At 41.2% G+C, this 16,264-nt stretch overlaps 1 long non-coding RNA gene across 4 annotated transcripts in view; it reads right to left on the reverse strand.

Moving 5' to 3' along the window:
* Positions 1-3,862: 3,862 nt before the first annotated feature.
* Positions 3,863-16,264, reverse strand: part of LOC103694470 (uncharacterized) — a 141,186-nt gene continuing 128,784 nt past the window's right edge. For 3 of the 4 annotated variants that reach the window (XR_015646488.1, XR_015646489.1, XR_015646490.1), the window contains 3 exons: positions 5,143-5,242; positions 4,638-4,709; positions 3,863-4,310 (listed from right to left, as the gene is read on the reverse strand). This is a non-coding gene — a long non-coding RNA (uncharacterized LOC103694470). Of the gene's footprint in view, positions 4,447-4,637; positions 4,710-5,142; positions 5,243-16,264 lie in introns of all 4 variants that reach the window. The other variant, XR_015646491.1, reaches the window with a different exon arrangement.

Consider the following 16,264-nt stretch of genomic DNA (forward strand, 5'->3'; position numbering starts at 1 on the left):
ACCCAGTCCCCCAAAGGAAGTCCTAGAAGCAAGAACAGTACTCGCAACATTTTCCTTAAGGCATGCTGAAGGATGACTCTCCCCTAGAGGCTTGACCAGCATCTCTTACCTGACCTTGCAAAGGAAGACCCAAGGGTGTTCTATAACAGATTTTAGGGAGCCAGGGAAGATATGCCTAGAAACTCAAAACAGAAAAATAGTAAAGAAACCAGGCCACATTCAAACACACTTCTCTCATCTTTTAAAATTATTATGAATTAAATATTTTATTTATTTACATCCCAAATGTCGTCCCCCTCCCATTCACCCTTGAAGAGTTCTTCCCCCTTTCCCTCTCCCCTTCACCTTTGAGAGGGTACCCCTCTTTGGCATCCCCCTTTCCTGGGGCATCAAGTCTCTACCAGATTAGGTGTATCCTCTCGCACTGAGGCCAGACAAAGCAGTCCTCTGCTACAGCATGGACCTTGGACCAGCCCATGTATGCTCTTTGGCTGGTGGTTCATCTCTGGTAGCTATGAGGGGTCTGGGTTAATTGACACTGTTTTCTTTCCTATGGGGTTGCCATCCCCTTAGTTTCCTTCAATCCTTCCCATAACTCTTTCTTAGGAGTCCCCCACCTCTGTCCACTGTTTGGCTCTAAGTATCTGCATCTGTCTCAGTCCACTGCTGGTAGAGCCTCTCAGAGGGCAGCCATGCCAGACTCTTGTCTGCAAACCAGTGCTTTGTGAGCCACCATATAGATTCTTGGAGCCTTAGCTGAGTCCTTTACAAGACCGGGGGGTATTCTTAAGTGCTGAGCTATTTCTCCAGCCTCTGTCAATTTACTTTTGAGGCAGAGTTTCATGTATCCATTATTTCCTTGAACTTGCTGTGTTGAAGAGGATGACTTTGACTTCTTGATTCTTCTGCCTCCACCTACCAAGTTCTGGGATTATGGGCATGTGCCACCATTCCCATCTTATGAGGTGCTGGTGACTGAAACCAATGCCTCATATATGCTAGCAAATATTTTACTAATTGGCTATATCCACAGCTGTCTTACTTTGTTGTTCTTTCATATGCTATCTTTCCAGAGCAATTTGGGCATTTTATGCAAAGTTACCATTGTGTCATGTTCTTCTCTTTCTTCTTTACTCATCATGCAGCCCCCTTCCACTAATTAGCTTCCTCCTGCTAATAGCTCCCTGCCTTAGGGTTTCATTGCTATAAAGGGACACTATAACCAAGGCAACTCTTATAAAGGACAACATTTAATTTGGACTGGTTTACAGATTCAGAGATTCAGTCCATTATCATCAGGGCGGGAAGCATGGCAGCATCCAGGCAGGCATGGTGCAGGAGGAGCTGAGAGTTCTACATCTTCATCTGAAGGAGGCCAGGGGGAGTCTGGCTTCCTGTATGCATCCAGGACAGATTCTCTTCTGGGTCTTGGGCTAAGCTTCAACCCTGGGAGACCTCAAAGCCTGCCTACACAGTGACACACTTCCTCCACCAAGGTCACACCTACTTCAACAAGGCCGCACCTCCTAATAGTGCCACTTCCCATGGGCCAAGCATATTCAAACCACGACTACACTCCCGTTCTGTTTTAATATATGTTGTCTCTGCCCCCTTAAGATCCCTCCTCCTCCCATAGTCTCCTTTCTAGTTTCACGGCCTATATCCACAATTATACATATATATCAAATGGAATAAAAAATTAAAATCTAGGATGTGAGTGAGAGAACAAATATGTTATTTGTCTTTTATTCTCTTAAGTTTTGAGTTCTATTACTTTTCCACAAATATCTTCCTTTGACTTTTGTTTACTGCTTTAAAAAAATCAGTGTAGGCAGGACAAATTGTGGATTTAAGGTTTGGTGGCTGGGTTGGGACCCATTGCTCCACTGGAAATCTTACCTAGTTAGAGGAGGTGGCCATTTCAAGTTTCATATTTCCTATTTCTAGGAGTCTTACCTAGGGTCACCCTCATAGGTTCCTTGGAATTTCTATTGTCCTGGCTTCTAGCTTGTTCCAGAAATGCCCCCACCTCCACTGATTCTAGTTCTCTTTTCCTCTGTCCTTCCCACACTTGATCCCTCTTGTTTCCCAACTCATCCCCTCTCTCATCCAGTCTCCTCCCTCCATCCACCCCCCAATGTCTATTTTATTTCCATTTCTCAGTGAAATTCAAGCATCCTCCTTCAGATCCTTCTTGTTTAGCTTCCTTGGGTCTGTAGATTATAGCATGATTATCCTTTGCTTTATGGATAATGCCCACTTACAAGTGAGTACATACCATGCTTCTCTTTCTGCATCTAGGTTACCTCACTCAGGATGGGATCCATGGGAGGCCTCCTCTTCTTTGAGGAGAGAGAGAGAGAGAGGTGGTTGAGGGGAGGGAAGGTGAGAGGGAGGGACTGGGCAGAGAGGAGGGATGACAGCTGTGATCAGGATGTAAAGTATATATATTAATTTAAAAATCAATGTATAGGGGCTGAGGATTTAGCTCAGTGGTAGAGCGCTTACCTAGGAAGCGCAAGGCCCTGGGTTTGGTCCCCAGCTCCAAAAAAAAGAACCAAAAAAAAAAAATCAATGTATACTTGTAATATATTTTCTTGGCTCCTTTGTCTGTTGATGGACACTTAGGCTGATTCCGTTGCCTAGCTATTATGAGTAAGCAGCAATAATGTGGATGTGCAAGTATCTCTTTGAGTCCTTTGGAGATATATATATATATATATATATATATATATATATATATACACACACTTAAGAGTGCTATGGCTGGGTCATATGGCCATTTAACTTTTAGTGTTTTGAGACATCTACACAGTTACTTATATAGTGGCTGCGTCAGCTGGCTGCAATTTGTCACTTACTTTCTTTTTTAAAATAATTATTAAAAAAAGATTTGACATTGCCTTAATGGGTTATTACTAATTACTTCTCTTTACCAAAATTAATTCTCTACTCCCTGCCTGGTTCACATACAAGAGAATATCTCTGTAATATAAGAAGCAAAGACTACTTTCCTATTTATATCTTATGTTTTACACAGTGTTTATAGATTGTAAAAAGCAAGATGAGTATTCTCTAATATACTGTCACAGTCCTGTGCACCACAGGATCAAGACTATTATTATAAGCCAAAAGCTGCTCTCAGGTGCTACAAGTCTTTATTGTTTAGTTTATTGTCTGTTCATTGGTGCAAAGCTCTAGAGCCTCCGGGGATCCTCATCATTGAGAAGTATAGAATGTCAACCCCAGCCCAGACCCAGATGCTCACAAGGTCTGCAGCTGTACAGCTGCACTGTTCAGAAGTCAATGTTTAAGGAACTCTGCTCTAAAACTTGGTTCAGGAGCCATCATGCTACCAGAAACCAACAAAAGCCTCCCTCCATGACCTATAGAGAAATGAAACCAATGCGCTAAATTGCCAAATGCATATTGATCAGATTACCTTTATTCCCACTGGGTAGAAGACAGAATGGTTTGGGTTGTGCTGAGTCAACACACCACATCCTGCTAACTGGATTCCAACGTGGGCTTTCTACTGGAAACTGTCTTTGAATGTTATATTTTCTATGTGGCTTTAGTAGGGACTATGAGTACTAAAAACAGAAATCATCAACTGTAGGTTACACCAAAATAATTAAAGCTTAAAGGTGACTCAGTATATACATGCATTTGCTAATATACAGACACCAATGGAGGCTGGGAATATGAGAATCAAGAAGGACTTCATCCTTCCCACATACAATCCACCCTGTAAAATCAGGACAAACTTGCTCCTCGGGGAAACCCCTCCATCCATGTAATTCCTAACACAAACTATATGATCAGTGCATGATTACAGGATAAATTAATGAACAAATAAAAGAAAGCTAAAAAAATTATTTTTTATTGTTTGAAAATTTCATACATTCATATAACATGTTTAGAATAAATCTGCCTGTTAATCTGTCTTCTCCGATCCCCTGTCATGTGTTCTGCTTTGCTGTTTGTTATTTTCAGAGAATAATACATCTCGGTACAAATATATTGTTTATTTCAGAGGAAACACTTTGTTTTTGTTTTTGTCTTTTGCTATGTCAAAATACCTAACAAAAGCAACTTAAGGAAAGAAGGATTTATTTTGGCTCACAGAGTCCATCATGGTGGGAAAGATGCAGCATCAGGAACTTGAGGTAGATGGATCTCTGATATCCACAGTCAGGAGATAAAGATAAATACTGGTGCTCAGCTCCTTTTCTTTGTTTTATTCTGGAACATCAGCCCATGGACTGGCACCACTCGTATTTAGGGTAGGTCTTCTCAGTTCAATTAACCTAAAGTAGAAAACCCCTCACAAACATGTCCAGAGTTTCACTTCCAAGATTAGTCTAAATCTTCCTCAGGACACTGCTTTTTCCCACAGTTTCTTAACTCACTTCAAACCATGGATGCCTCTTCCTGCTTTTCCTCCTGGAAAAACCACAAGTCTCACATGGAGGGAAGTCCATTGGAATAAGTGCCGACTTCTCAGTGGAAATCGTTAAAGCCAGCAGATAGGAGACTAATATATTTCAAGTTCTAAAAGACTACAGATGGCAACCCAGACTACTTTACCCACCAAAATTATCTGCCATAGTTGAAGGAAAAAAAAAACAACTTACCATGTAAACGGGTTGAAAGAACTCATACCCAGCAATCCAGTCCTACAGAGACTACTGGAAGCATTATTTGGACTAAAGAGAAAAATAAATAAGCTTACTCAAGAGGCTCTGGAAAGAGAACAAATGAAGTTATCATTATTGAAACAGAAAAATAAAACTAAGAACAGAAATAGCAAAAATAAAGAGCAAAATGACAGCAATCATCAGGTACCTTACAATAACTTTAAGTATTAATGGCCCTAATTCCCCAATAGAAAGACACATGTTGGTAAATAGATCCACAAACAAAATTTATTGCTTTGTTTTCTAGAAAAAAGATCTTAACTTCAATGATTGGCACTACTTGAGTGTGAAGTATGGAAATAGGATGGAGAAACAGAAAGTTGTTGCTATCCCAATATATGACAATATAAATGTCAATCTAAAATTGATCAGAAGAGATACAGAATGACACTTTACTTTGATCAAAAGAACAATTAATGAAGAAGACATTACAATTACCAACCTCTGTTTTTTCATAAAAATCAAAGTATTAGAATGTCAAGGTCCAAATTATGCCCAACTTAGTAACAAGAGGTGATTTCAATACCCCATAGATAGTTCATCTAGATGAGAAAAAGAAAATTTGGAATTAAATAGCATCATGAATCAAATGGATGTAACAGATATTTATAGAATATTCCACCAAACACTAAAAGTTATACATTCTATTCAGCAGCCCATGGAAGTTTCCCTAAAATAGATTGTATCCTGGGACACAGAGCAAAGCTCAACAAACAAAGAAAAATTGAAAAAACTTTGTGTATTTTTTTCTGACCACAAACGAATAAAGCTTAAAATAAACAATCTCTAGTAAACACACAAAATCATGGATATTAAAAAAAATTGAATGATGAATGGGTTAAAGAAGAAATCAAGAAAAAATAAAACTCCTGAATTAAATAAAAAGGAAAATTCAACATAGCAAAACCTCTGGGGCCCAATAAATGCAATCCTAAAAATTGCTCTAAGTGCCTAGTTAAAAAAAGAAAGCATAGATAAATGAATTATTGACATGACATATGAATTTGGAAAAAAAAGAACAAACTAAAGCCAAGTAGATGGGAAGAAATAGTAAAAATCAGAGCAGAAATTAATGAAACAGAAGCAAAGAAGGCAATAGAAGCAATCAACAAATATAAGAGGTGGCTCTTTGAATAGATAGATAAACAAGACTGACTGTAACCACTCTAGACACTGTGGAACCCAGAAGAATAGAGCAGATAAATGAGGCTGACTAAAATATTTTTTTTAATTAACTTATTTCTTATATACATTTCCAGTGTTATTCCCTTTCCCGATTTCCGGGCAAACATCCCCCTCCCCCTCCCCTTCCTTATAGGTGTTCCCCTCCCAACCCTCCCCCCATTGCCGCCCTCCCCCCCACAGTCTAGTTCACTGGGGGTTCAGTCTTAGCAGGACCCAGGGCTTCCCCTTCCACTGGTGCTCTTACTAGGATATTCATTGCTACATATGGGGTCAGAGTCCAGGGTCAGTCCATGTATAGTCTTTAGGTAGTGGCTTAGTCCCTGGAAGCTCTGGTTGCTTGACATTGTTGTACATATGGGGTCTCGAGCCCCTTCAGGCTCTTCCAGTTCTTTCTCTGATTCCTTCAACGGGGGTTCTATACTCAGTTCAGTGGTTTGCTGCTGGCATTCGCCTTAAGCAATAGCCAATTTTATTCAGAGCATCAGACAATTTATGTTCTGAGGGTTAAGAGGAGTCACATGAATAATGTACATTTACAAGGGCAAACGGCATATGACCACAAGCAGCATAAAGCAAAATTTTTCCATATAAGTAAATAATAATATAAACAAATATTGTGATGAATAATCTGATGTAAACTCACTCCTATGTGCTACACCTGAGAGGGGCACAAAAGCATAATCCAAGAATAATTCCTTGTTTCTGAAGAAACTCAGGTCACCAGACTCTTGTCTTCATTTCTTGGTATTTTCTCACAAACACTCAGAAAACTCCTCACATGACTCCATGTTTTTTAAAATTTAATTTAATTTTTTTAAGGTAAAAAGAAATGTATTTATATTTATAAATGCATATATAATATAAATATATAATGTAATATATATATATATGTATATACATACATGTATATGTAGCATATACATCCAAATGAAATAGAAATAAGATTAAAAGAAAGTTTAAAGCCTTAACGTGACGTTGAGACAAGGAACTGCCCAAGATTCCGTGAGCTCATGTTCTGCTGGCCACATGCAGTCTCCCTTTAGAGTAGCGTATTTCCCCAGGGAGACTCCCTTGGAGAAGTCTAGTCTCTCATTTGCAAGTGGTAATCAATTGGAGACTGCATGTGAGTGAGTGTTAAGGGCACGTGCTCACTTCTCCTTTTAGCTCTAGGCACCCATCTGGTCCAGACCGGTGCAGGGCCTGTGCATGCCATGCCGCCTTAGTCTCTGTGAGTTCCTAGGTGTGTCAAGCCTGTTGATTTAGGGGGCCTTGTTTTCTTGATGGCCTCTACCCCTCTGGCTCTTAAGTTCCTTCTGCCTCCTCTTCCATGGGGCTCCCTGAATCCTAAGGAGAGGGACTTGATAGACACATCCCATTTATGGCTGCGTATCCTAAGGCCTCTCACTCTGCACGATGTCTGGCTGTGGGTTTCTATGTTTGCTCTCACCTGCTGCATGAGGAAGCATCTCTGATGATGGCTGAGCAAGGCGCTGATCTGAGAGGATAGCAGGATGCCATTACAAGCATTTTACTGCTACATTCCTTTAGCAGAACAGTAGCGTTTGGTTTTCCTCTAGGTCCCTGGGCTATTTAGTTTCTGGTTCGTGGTCATCCACGTAGTGCCAGTTGTGGGTTTCATCTCAAGTCAGATATTGGTTGGTTACTCCCACAAGATTTGTACCACCATTGCCCTAGCATAACTTGCAGGCAGGACACCATTGTAGATCAAATGTAGCAGAGTTGGTGTTTGCTTCTCCTTTGATAGCATGCGGAGTACCTTCCTATGCCAAATGCGTAGGAAGTGTAGGGGCACAAGCTTGACCTCCCTATGTTCAACACGCTGTGGAAGTGTTGTCTTCAGCAGTAGAGTTTTTTAGAAATCAATCTATAGTCTCGTCAACAGCCCGAGTTGTTTGCTCTGACGGGATCCCTCCAGCCAACAAACTCAGTTAGATGTACCTCATTCCCAGTATTAGAAGCTTCATTTGTTGACAGATGTACGGATGGGGCTCTGCCTCCCCCATTCTTTGGTGATTTTACTTAGATTGCTTTCATTCGTGTGTATATTTTAGGAAGCTTCTCTTTTTTTTTTGAAATTAAACATTTTTTTCTTTTTTTTAAGACCTTACATATTTAATACAGTGTGTTACCCCTGTACAAATGGAAAAAAACTTAAGTTCAACATTTCTAGACCAATATGGCTGTTAATTTCTGTACAGTGCCAATTCAACACAGTAAACGGGGATACTTTTTTCCAAAGTTGACAGCACAGCTAAAGTTTCAAAAAATTCAAATTATATATCTGTATATATAAATTTATATTTATATAAAAAGACCAATAATAGCAGTGTGTTATGCATCAACAGCAGCAACAGCTTTTCTGGTTCTGCAGTCATCTGAACAAAACTGTAGAGACATCCAGCACACTCCATTAAAAAAAAAAAGTAAAATAACAAAACCCGAGAAAACAGCACAGTTCTGTTACTCTTGTGGTACCTGGCACCATTTTTTTTAAATTAGCTTCTCAATCATCATCTGGAAAGAAAACATTCTGAGCAACATCATTAAAAACAGCTCTGATAAAGCACGGTCACTACTACGTGTCATAAAGCAGGTACAAGCTATTTTACATCCACAGAGGTATGATACAGTACTGTCCTACATCTATAATACTAGAGGATACAATTTAAAAGGCATTATTTGAGACTTGATTCTACTTTTCCAGCAGAGGGCCCAAAGGATGGTGTGACACAGCTTTGTAAAGAAACATACTCTAGACAGGATTTCCTTTCACTAGTGGCACAGTTCTAAGGATTCATTCTCTCCATGAATGTCAGCTAAAACCGTTATTAAAAAAGTGAAATATCCCTAGAACAAAACCGTATAACCTCCGGATTCACATGAAGATGACCTAGTGGAGACAAGCTGGACCTCACCTTACCAACAAGCTATCAAATCTGTTATGTTTAAACAGTGAGACCTCCAAGGAAGGAGATGCCAAGTAGTGCTTCAAAGCTTCGGGCCACAATCAAACACAGCATCCTTTTCAACAGAAGCAGTAGCTCATCTGAATATGCTCAAGGATGCTGACATCAATATTTAATCATCTCCTCACTCCTCCAGGAAGAAGGGGAGATCAGTTACTACTGTACTTTATTGTGTTCAACCAAATCACCATGTTACAAAAATAGCAAGCTGCCATAATAAAAAATAAGGCTCCTCTATCCAGCACCAGATAGCATCATTTTACTTTCAAGCCCAGAAATTGCACACTTGTATATAAACCAACCGAAGATGAGGATTGAGGGTTCATCTTGGTGGATTTTTCCCTCGATGAACATGAAGTGTCCTTCCTTATCTTTTTTGATGACTTTTAATTGAAAATTGATTTTATTTGATATTAGAATGGCTACTCCAGCTTGCTTCTTCCGACCATTTGCTTGGAAAGTTGTTTTCCAGCCTTTCACTCTGAGGTAGTGTCTGTCTTTGTCTCTGAGGTGTGTTTCCTGTAGGCAGCAGAATGCAGGGTCCTCATTGCGTATCCAGTTTGTTAATCTATGTCTTTTTATTGGGGAGTTGAGGCCATTGATGTTGAGAGATATCAAGGAATAGTGATTATTGCTTCCTGTTATATTCATATTTGGATATGAGGTTATGTTTGTGTGCTTTTCTTCTCTTTGTTTTGTTGCCAAGATGATTAGTTTCTTGCTTCTTCTAGGGTATAGCTTGCCTCCTTATGTTGGGCTTTACCCCTTATTATCCTCCATAGTGCTGGATTTGTAGAAAAATATTGTGTAAATTTGGTTTTGTCATGGAATATCTTGGTTTCTCCATCTATGTTAATTGAGAGTTTTGCAGGACACAGTAACCTGGGCTGGCATTTGTGTTCTCCTAGGGTCTGTATGACATCTGTCCAGGATATTCTGGCCTTCATAGTCTCTGGCGAAAAGTCTGGTGTGATTCTGATAGGTCTGCCTTTATATGTTACTCGACCCCTTTCCCTTACCGCCTTCAATATTCTTTCCTTATTTTGTGCGTTTGGTGTTTTGACAATTATGTGACGGGAGGTGTTTCTTTTCTGGTCCAATCTATCTGGAGTTCTGTAGGCTTGTTGTGTGCCTATGGGTATCTCTTTTTTTAGGTCAGGGAAGTTTTCTTCTATGATCCTGTTGAAGATATTTACTGGTCCCCTGAGCCGGGAGTCTTCACTCTCTTCTATACCTATTATCCTTAGGTTCGATCCTCTCATTGAGTCCTGGATTTCCTGTATGTTTTGGACCAGTAGCTTTTTCTGCCTTACATTGTCTTTGACAGTTGAGTCAATGATTTCTATGGAATCTTCTGCTCCCGAGATTCTCTCCTCCATCTCTTGTATTCTGTTGGTGAAGCTTGTATCTACAGCTCCCCGTCTTTTCTTTTGACTTTCTATGTCCAGGGTTGTTTCCATGTGTTCTTTCCTGATTGCTTCCATTTCCACTTTTAATTCCTTCAACTGTTTGATTGTGTTTTCCTGGAATTCTCTCAGGGATTTTTGCGATTCCTCTCTGTAGGCTTCTACTTGTTCACTAAGGGAGTTCTTTATGTCTTTCTTGAAGTCCTCCAGCATCATGATCAAATATGATTTTGAAACTAGATCTTGCTTTTCTGGTGTGTTTGGATACTCCACGTTTGCTTTGGTGGGAGAATTGGGCTCCGATGATGCCATGTAGTCTTGGTTTCCGTTGCCTGGGTTCCTGTGCTTGCCTCTCGCCATCAGATTATCTCCAGTGTTACTTTGTTCTGCTATCTCTGACCGTGGCTAGACTGTCCTATAAGCCTGTGTGTCAGGAGTGCTGTAGACCTGCCTTCCTGTTTTCTTTCAGCCAGTTATGGGGACAGAGTGTTCTGCTTTCGGGCGTATAGTTCCTCCTCTCTACAGGTCTTCAGCTGTTCCTGTGGGCCTGTGTCTTGAGTTCACCAGGCAGGTTTCTTGCAGGGGAAAAGTTGGTCCTACCTGTGGTTCCAAGGCCCAAGTTTGCTCGCGGGGCACTGCCCAAGTCCTCTCCGCGGCGGCAGCAACCGGGAAGATCTGCGCCGCTCTTTCCAGGAGCCTCCGTGCACCAGGGCTCCAGATGACGCTTGGTGTTTTCCTCTGGCGTCTGGATGTGCACAGAGTGCAGTCTCTTCTGGTTTCCCAGGCGTGTCTGCCTCTCTGAAGGTTTAGCTCTCCCTCCCACAGGATTTGGGTGCAGAGAACTGTTTATCCGGTCTGTTTCCTTCAGGTTCCGGCGGTGTCTCAGGCGCAGGGGTCCCGCCACTCCTGCCCCCCCCCCCACGGGCACCCAGAGGCCCCACACAGTTGCCTCTTGGGCCAGGGATGTGGGCAGGGGTGGGTAGCGCCGGCGGCCTCCTCTGCTCCGCAGCCTCAGGAGTGCCCACCCGACCAGGCAGTGAGGTCCCCCTCCCACGGGGTCTGGGAGCAGAGAGTTGCTGTGGGCCGGGATCCGCGGGTCTAATTTAATTTTTTAAACTTATCCACTTTACATCCCACCATGACCATATTCAGACAACTGATACTCTGTTGGCTCAATTAACTTAAGACTCCCATTAACAGAATTAGAGTCGAGTCAGACATCAAAGAAATTCAGAATAGTGTAAGGGAATAATTTTAAAAAAACTCTATACTCCATTTAGTTTGATACGTAGAAGAACTGTAAGAATTATTCATCTGAACCACCAAATTTAATCCAAGCAGAGACCAACAGACTCAGAGCAAATAAGGAACTTTCTGACTAATGAAAGTCCAGGTGCATATGGATTCATAACAGAAAAATACCATACTTTAAAAGAAATACAATTTTTCAAATTACTCAAAAAAGAAAGAAAAGGAACACTTCTGTCACCTCCTAGGAAGCCACTGTGACTCTGATACCAAAACCAAGTAGAATCCAATGAAACCAAAGCAAATAAAAAACATGCAGGCCAATATCACTCATAAACATAGAAGAAAAATCCTCAACAGAATACTTGCAAATATTTGTATATAGGTATATATTATAAAGATCATCCACTAGTATCAATTGGCTTTATAATGAGGATTCAGGGATAGATCAACATATCTACATTTAAATGTAATAAATCATATAGGTGGACATAAACTTATATGATTTTCTTAACAGAAAAAGATCTCAGCAGTTAAGAACATTGGCTGCTCTTCCAGAGGTCCTGAGTTCAATTCCCAGCCACCACATGGTGTCTCACAACCATCTGTAATGAGATCTCATGCCCTCTTCTGTCATGCAGACATACATGTAATAGAATACTCATATACATAAAATACATGAATAAATAAAATAAAAAAACAGTAATTACCTCTTGAAGAATTGGGCGAGTCATGGATAATGATCTTGTTTAATCTATATACATTTGTAATGTATTATCATTGGGAGTGTCAGTAAAGAGACCATATGAAGGGAGCAGAAGGCCATAAGGACCAATAATACTTAAACAACATGGCACTGATATGGATAAATACACTGGACATCCAGGGAAGTCTGACGTGGGAATTAGGATTAAGCAATGATGTAATCTGTTATATAACCACCCTTGGCAAAGTGCCACTTTTGTTAATATTGTCTATAAATATGTCCTTGGGGTCATAGTTGAGTGTCTTCACCTTCAACTTTGTCTTTGCCAGATTTTACCTGATGTATGTCTTTGCTTCCTCAGATTTCCCCTGTATGTGTTAACCTATATGGTTATGTGTGGACTGTGTGCTAGAAATGAATGATGTCACATCTGCCTCAGTATTCTTTTAACCTCCCAGCTTCCTGTGACCCTCATTTTCTGGGTCTAGGGCTTAGACTTCTGACCTAGTACTTGGTTTTCTTATAATAGTAAGAAAAGACACATCAAAGACAGCAAAGAAAGTGTTGGCCATGTCACCCCTCACTCAACTTCAAGTAACTTGTGGAGAGACACCTCTCATCCGGGCTTGGGGAAAGGAATTAAGTCTAGACTTTATACTTGAAATCCAGTAGTAGGTCCACCACAGGGAAGCCGGTTCTTGGCAGAGCTCTACATCAAGCTGGTATCCACATTGCCACTGCATGGCCGTGTAGCCATGGGAGTGGTTCTACTACAGTTCTCTCACTCTTGCACAGCAGAGTTGAGAACAAGACTCTACCTGCTGGGAAGAAAGACAGATGGCTAATACAGTAATTTACCTCGGAGCTCTTCTAGGTCGTCATGTCACTCAAATCTAGGTAGAAAATAAGCACAGGTATTCAGACCAGAGCTCAAAGGAATGGACTTTAGATCTGCCCTAGCATCTGGTGGACACTTAATCCTTGGTGAAACAGTCTTACACTTTGGTTTATGTCCCTTCTAGACTTGGAACATGCCAGAGGTACCTCTCCTAAGAATTGTTCACATTTCTACAGTTGTGACCCTATATGTTTGTTAATACTTACGACTGATGAAATCTAACTTCAGAAGCATGGATAGCTCTATACACTAAATTGTAGATTGTTTAGGCCTTATCTGGCATCAAGAAATGACCTGTGCCCTAGTAAGGTGGAGTCCTACAGGTTGGTACTTACAGGGGAAAGCTGAAGAATAAAAGACACACATCAGAAAAAGGGCTGGCAAGCCTCAAGGCAAAACCATAGACAAAGCTACCATCTGCAGCTGCAGCATTTGCCTTTGTGCACCCATGAGGTTGTGTGGGTCTTTGCTGGTGTGGAAAGAGATATTCAGTTCGATGTCCTTCTTGATGGTAGGAGTTTAGCTTCACTATCATTGCATCAGGCTCAGGCAGTATAGCATGGGGCAAGACTATATTCACTGCAGTTATACAATGGAAACAAGGCAAGATTTTTTACTTTGTAATTTAATGTGAGGCAGATAAGCAAACAAAAAATAGGGCAGGCCCTATAATCTCAGGCCCAGCGCCCATGGACAGATCCACTAGGATATCCCTTCTGGCAAGCAGAGATGCACAATCCCAACCTATTTGTTGGAATTCTATTGCAGGCAGCATCATTAGTGGCTGATTGTGTCAGTTATCAGTCTTGTGTCATGAGTCCATGTCAGTAGTAGACTACCCGTAGCAGTGTGACGTTTAGTTCAATCCATCACTAGACTACTCATGGATGACTAGTATAAAAGTTTGACATAGAATTGTTCTATTGATGCCCATAAGCATGGCTTAAGAGCCTAAGGCCAGTCTTTCCTCAATCATTCTTCCCAGAGCCAAGGAGAATGCAATAAAGACAAGCTGGAAACTGTGGACAAAGTGTCTGTAGCTACACTGTTTCTAGAATGTGACTTGTAGGGAGACACTAGACTAGCCTTATGTACTCTCCCAGTTCATTCTGAATGCCATGCCAGCTGAGGTTTGGAAAAAACAAGACCTCTACTGTCCAAAGAGTGACAACATAATAACAGCAAGTTTGCACATGATCCAGTGCTGAAATAGCAGGTGTGACTACAGGTATAAAAATTGAGCAACTTCATTAAACTATGAGAAGGACAGGCAGGAAGTGAATTGTGAAGGCTGGAACAAATACCAAGACTTTCAATGTGTAGAAGTCATTGCATGCCAACAGGCACCAGAAACTCACCAGAAATTGTGGCTTTACTTAATGATCAGAGTAAAGAGCTAATCTGAATAAAATCTTTAATGAAAATTTTACAGCATCGGTTTTAAGGAAACTTGCCATGCTTCAAGAAAGCAGTAAGGGATGGTTCAGTGCCCTAACATAACATCATTTTCACAGAAAGAGATGCAAATGAAAGCTGTGCAGAAATCGTTTATCTGAAAAAATACTGTGAATGAAATTAACAGTCAAAGAAGGCATCAATGGCAGGGCAAATCTGATGAAGGAATTATTAAAACTCAAACACAAGCATGTTAAAAATAAACAATTGAAAAGAAAAATGTAATGAACAGTTGTATTATTTTTAAGGTAAGAATCACATGTTTTTCCTGAGGAAATCAATTATCTTTTCTAGGAGTGTCCCAAATTATGAAGTCTGAGTGTTGTGTGACATCATTCTCAAGGAAACATGAACAAAACATCTACTCACCCTGACAAGAAATCAATGGCAGACCAAAGTAAGAATAGCACCAAAATACATCTTGATGAACCAGAAAGTTTTATAAGAGTTATTCAAAGAAGCAGAAATGGTGCAAAGACAATTCTATCACCAAAGCCAGCAAGGGTAACAGCTCACAAAATTTGGAACCCTGGAGTACAGTGCACAGCCTGATGGTGGCTATGCAGGTTCAACAGTGCCCCTTTCAGGAAGCTGGTCTTCACTTCTTCTAAGTAGTTAAGTTTGTCTCTGCTTGCTGCTAGGCTGATCTAAGTCTCTTCTAGGCACCTCAGCTTGGAGAGTGAGGGACTGTCCTAGCTAGTTTTATGTCGACTTGAGAGTCATTTCAAAGGAGGGTATCTCCATAGAGGAAATGCTTCCAGGAGATCCATCTGTAGGGCATTTTTCAATTAGTGATCAATGCGGGAGGGCCCAGTCTGCTGTGGGTGGTGCCATCCCTGGGCTGGTGGTCTCCGGTTCTATAAGAAAGCAGACTGACACCTCCTGTAGCTAGACAGGAACCCTTGTGGAGCAACGGAGACACCAGCACATCCACAAACTTTCAACCCAAAATTTATCCTGTCTACAAGAAATGTAGGGACAGGGATGGAGCAGAGGCTGAGGGAATGGCCAACCAATAATTAACCCAAATTGAGAGCCATCCCATGGGCAAGCACCAATCCCTGACACTGTTAATGATACTGTTATGCTTGCAGACAGGAGTATGGCTGTCCTCTAAGAAGCTCCACGCAGCAGCTGACTCAGACAGATGCAGACATCCACAGCCAAACAGTGGAATGATTTCAGGGGCCTCTATGGAAGAATAGCAGGAAGGATTGAGGGCCCTGAAGGGGATAGGATTTCCACAGGAAGACCAACAGAGTCAACTAACCTGGTTCCGTGTGACTCTCAGAGTCTGACCAACTAACCAAAGAGCACACACAGGCTGGACCAATATGTAGCACATATGTAGCAGATATGTAACTTGACCTTCATGTGGGTCCTGAACAACTGGAATGGGTGCTATCCCAACAGCTGTGGCCTGTTTATGGGATATTTTCCTTTAACCGGACAGCCTTGTCTGGCCTCAGTGGGAGAGGAAGTGTCTAGCCTTGCAGAGACATGAATTGCCAGGATGGGGGGATAACCAGGGAGGGTCCCCACCCACTCACCCACTCAGAGGAGAAAGGGAGAGGAGGGAGAAGTATTGTGGGAGGAGGTGACTTGGAGGGGGCAGTGAATGGGATGTAAAGCGAATAAGTAAAAAAAAAATAAATAAATAGAAAAGAAAGCAGGCTGAG

This window comes from Rattus norvegicus, chromosome X (assembly GCF_021556685.1).
Source record: "Rattus norvegicus strain SHRSP/BbbUtx chromosome X, alternate assembly SHRSP_T2T, whole genome shotgun sequence".
Lineage (NCBI taxonomy): Eukaryota > Metazoa > Chordata > Mammalia > Rodentia > Muridae > Rattus > Rattus norvegicus.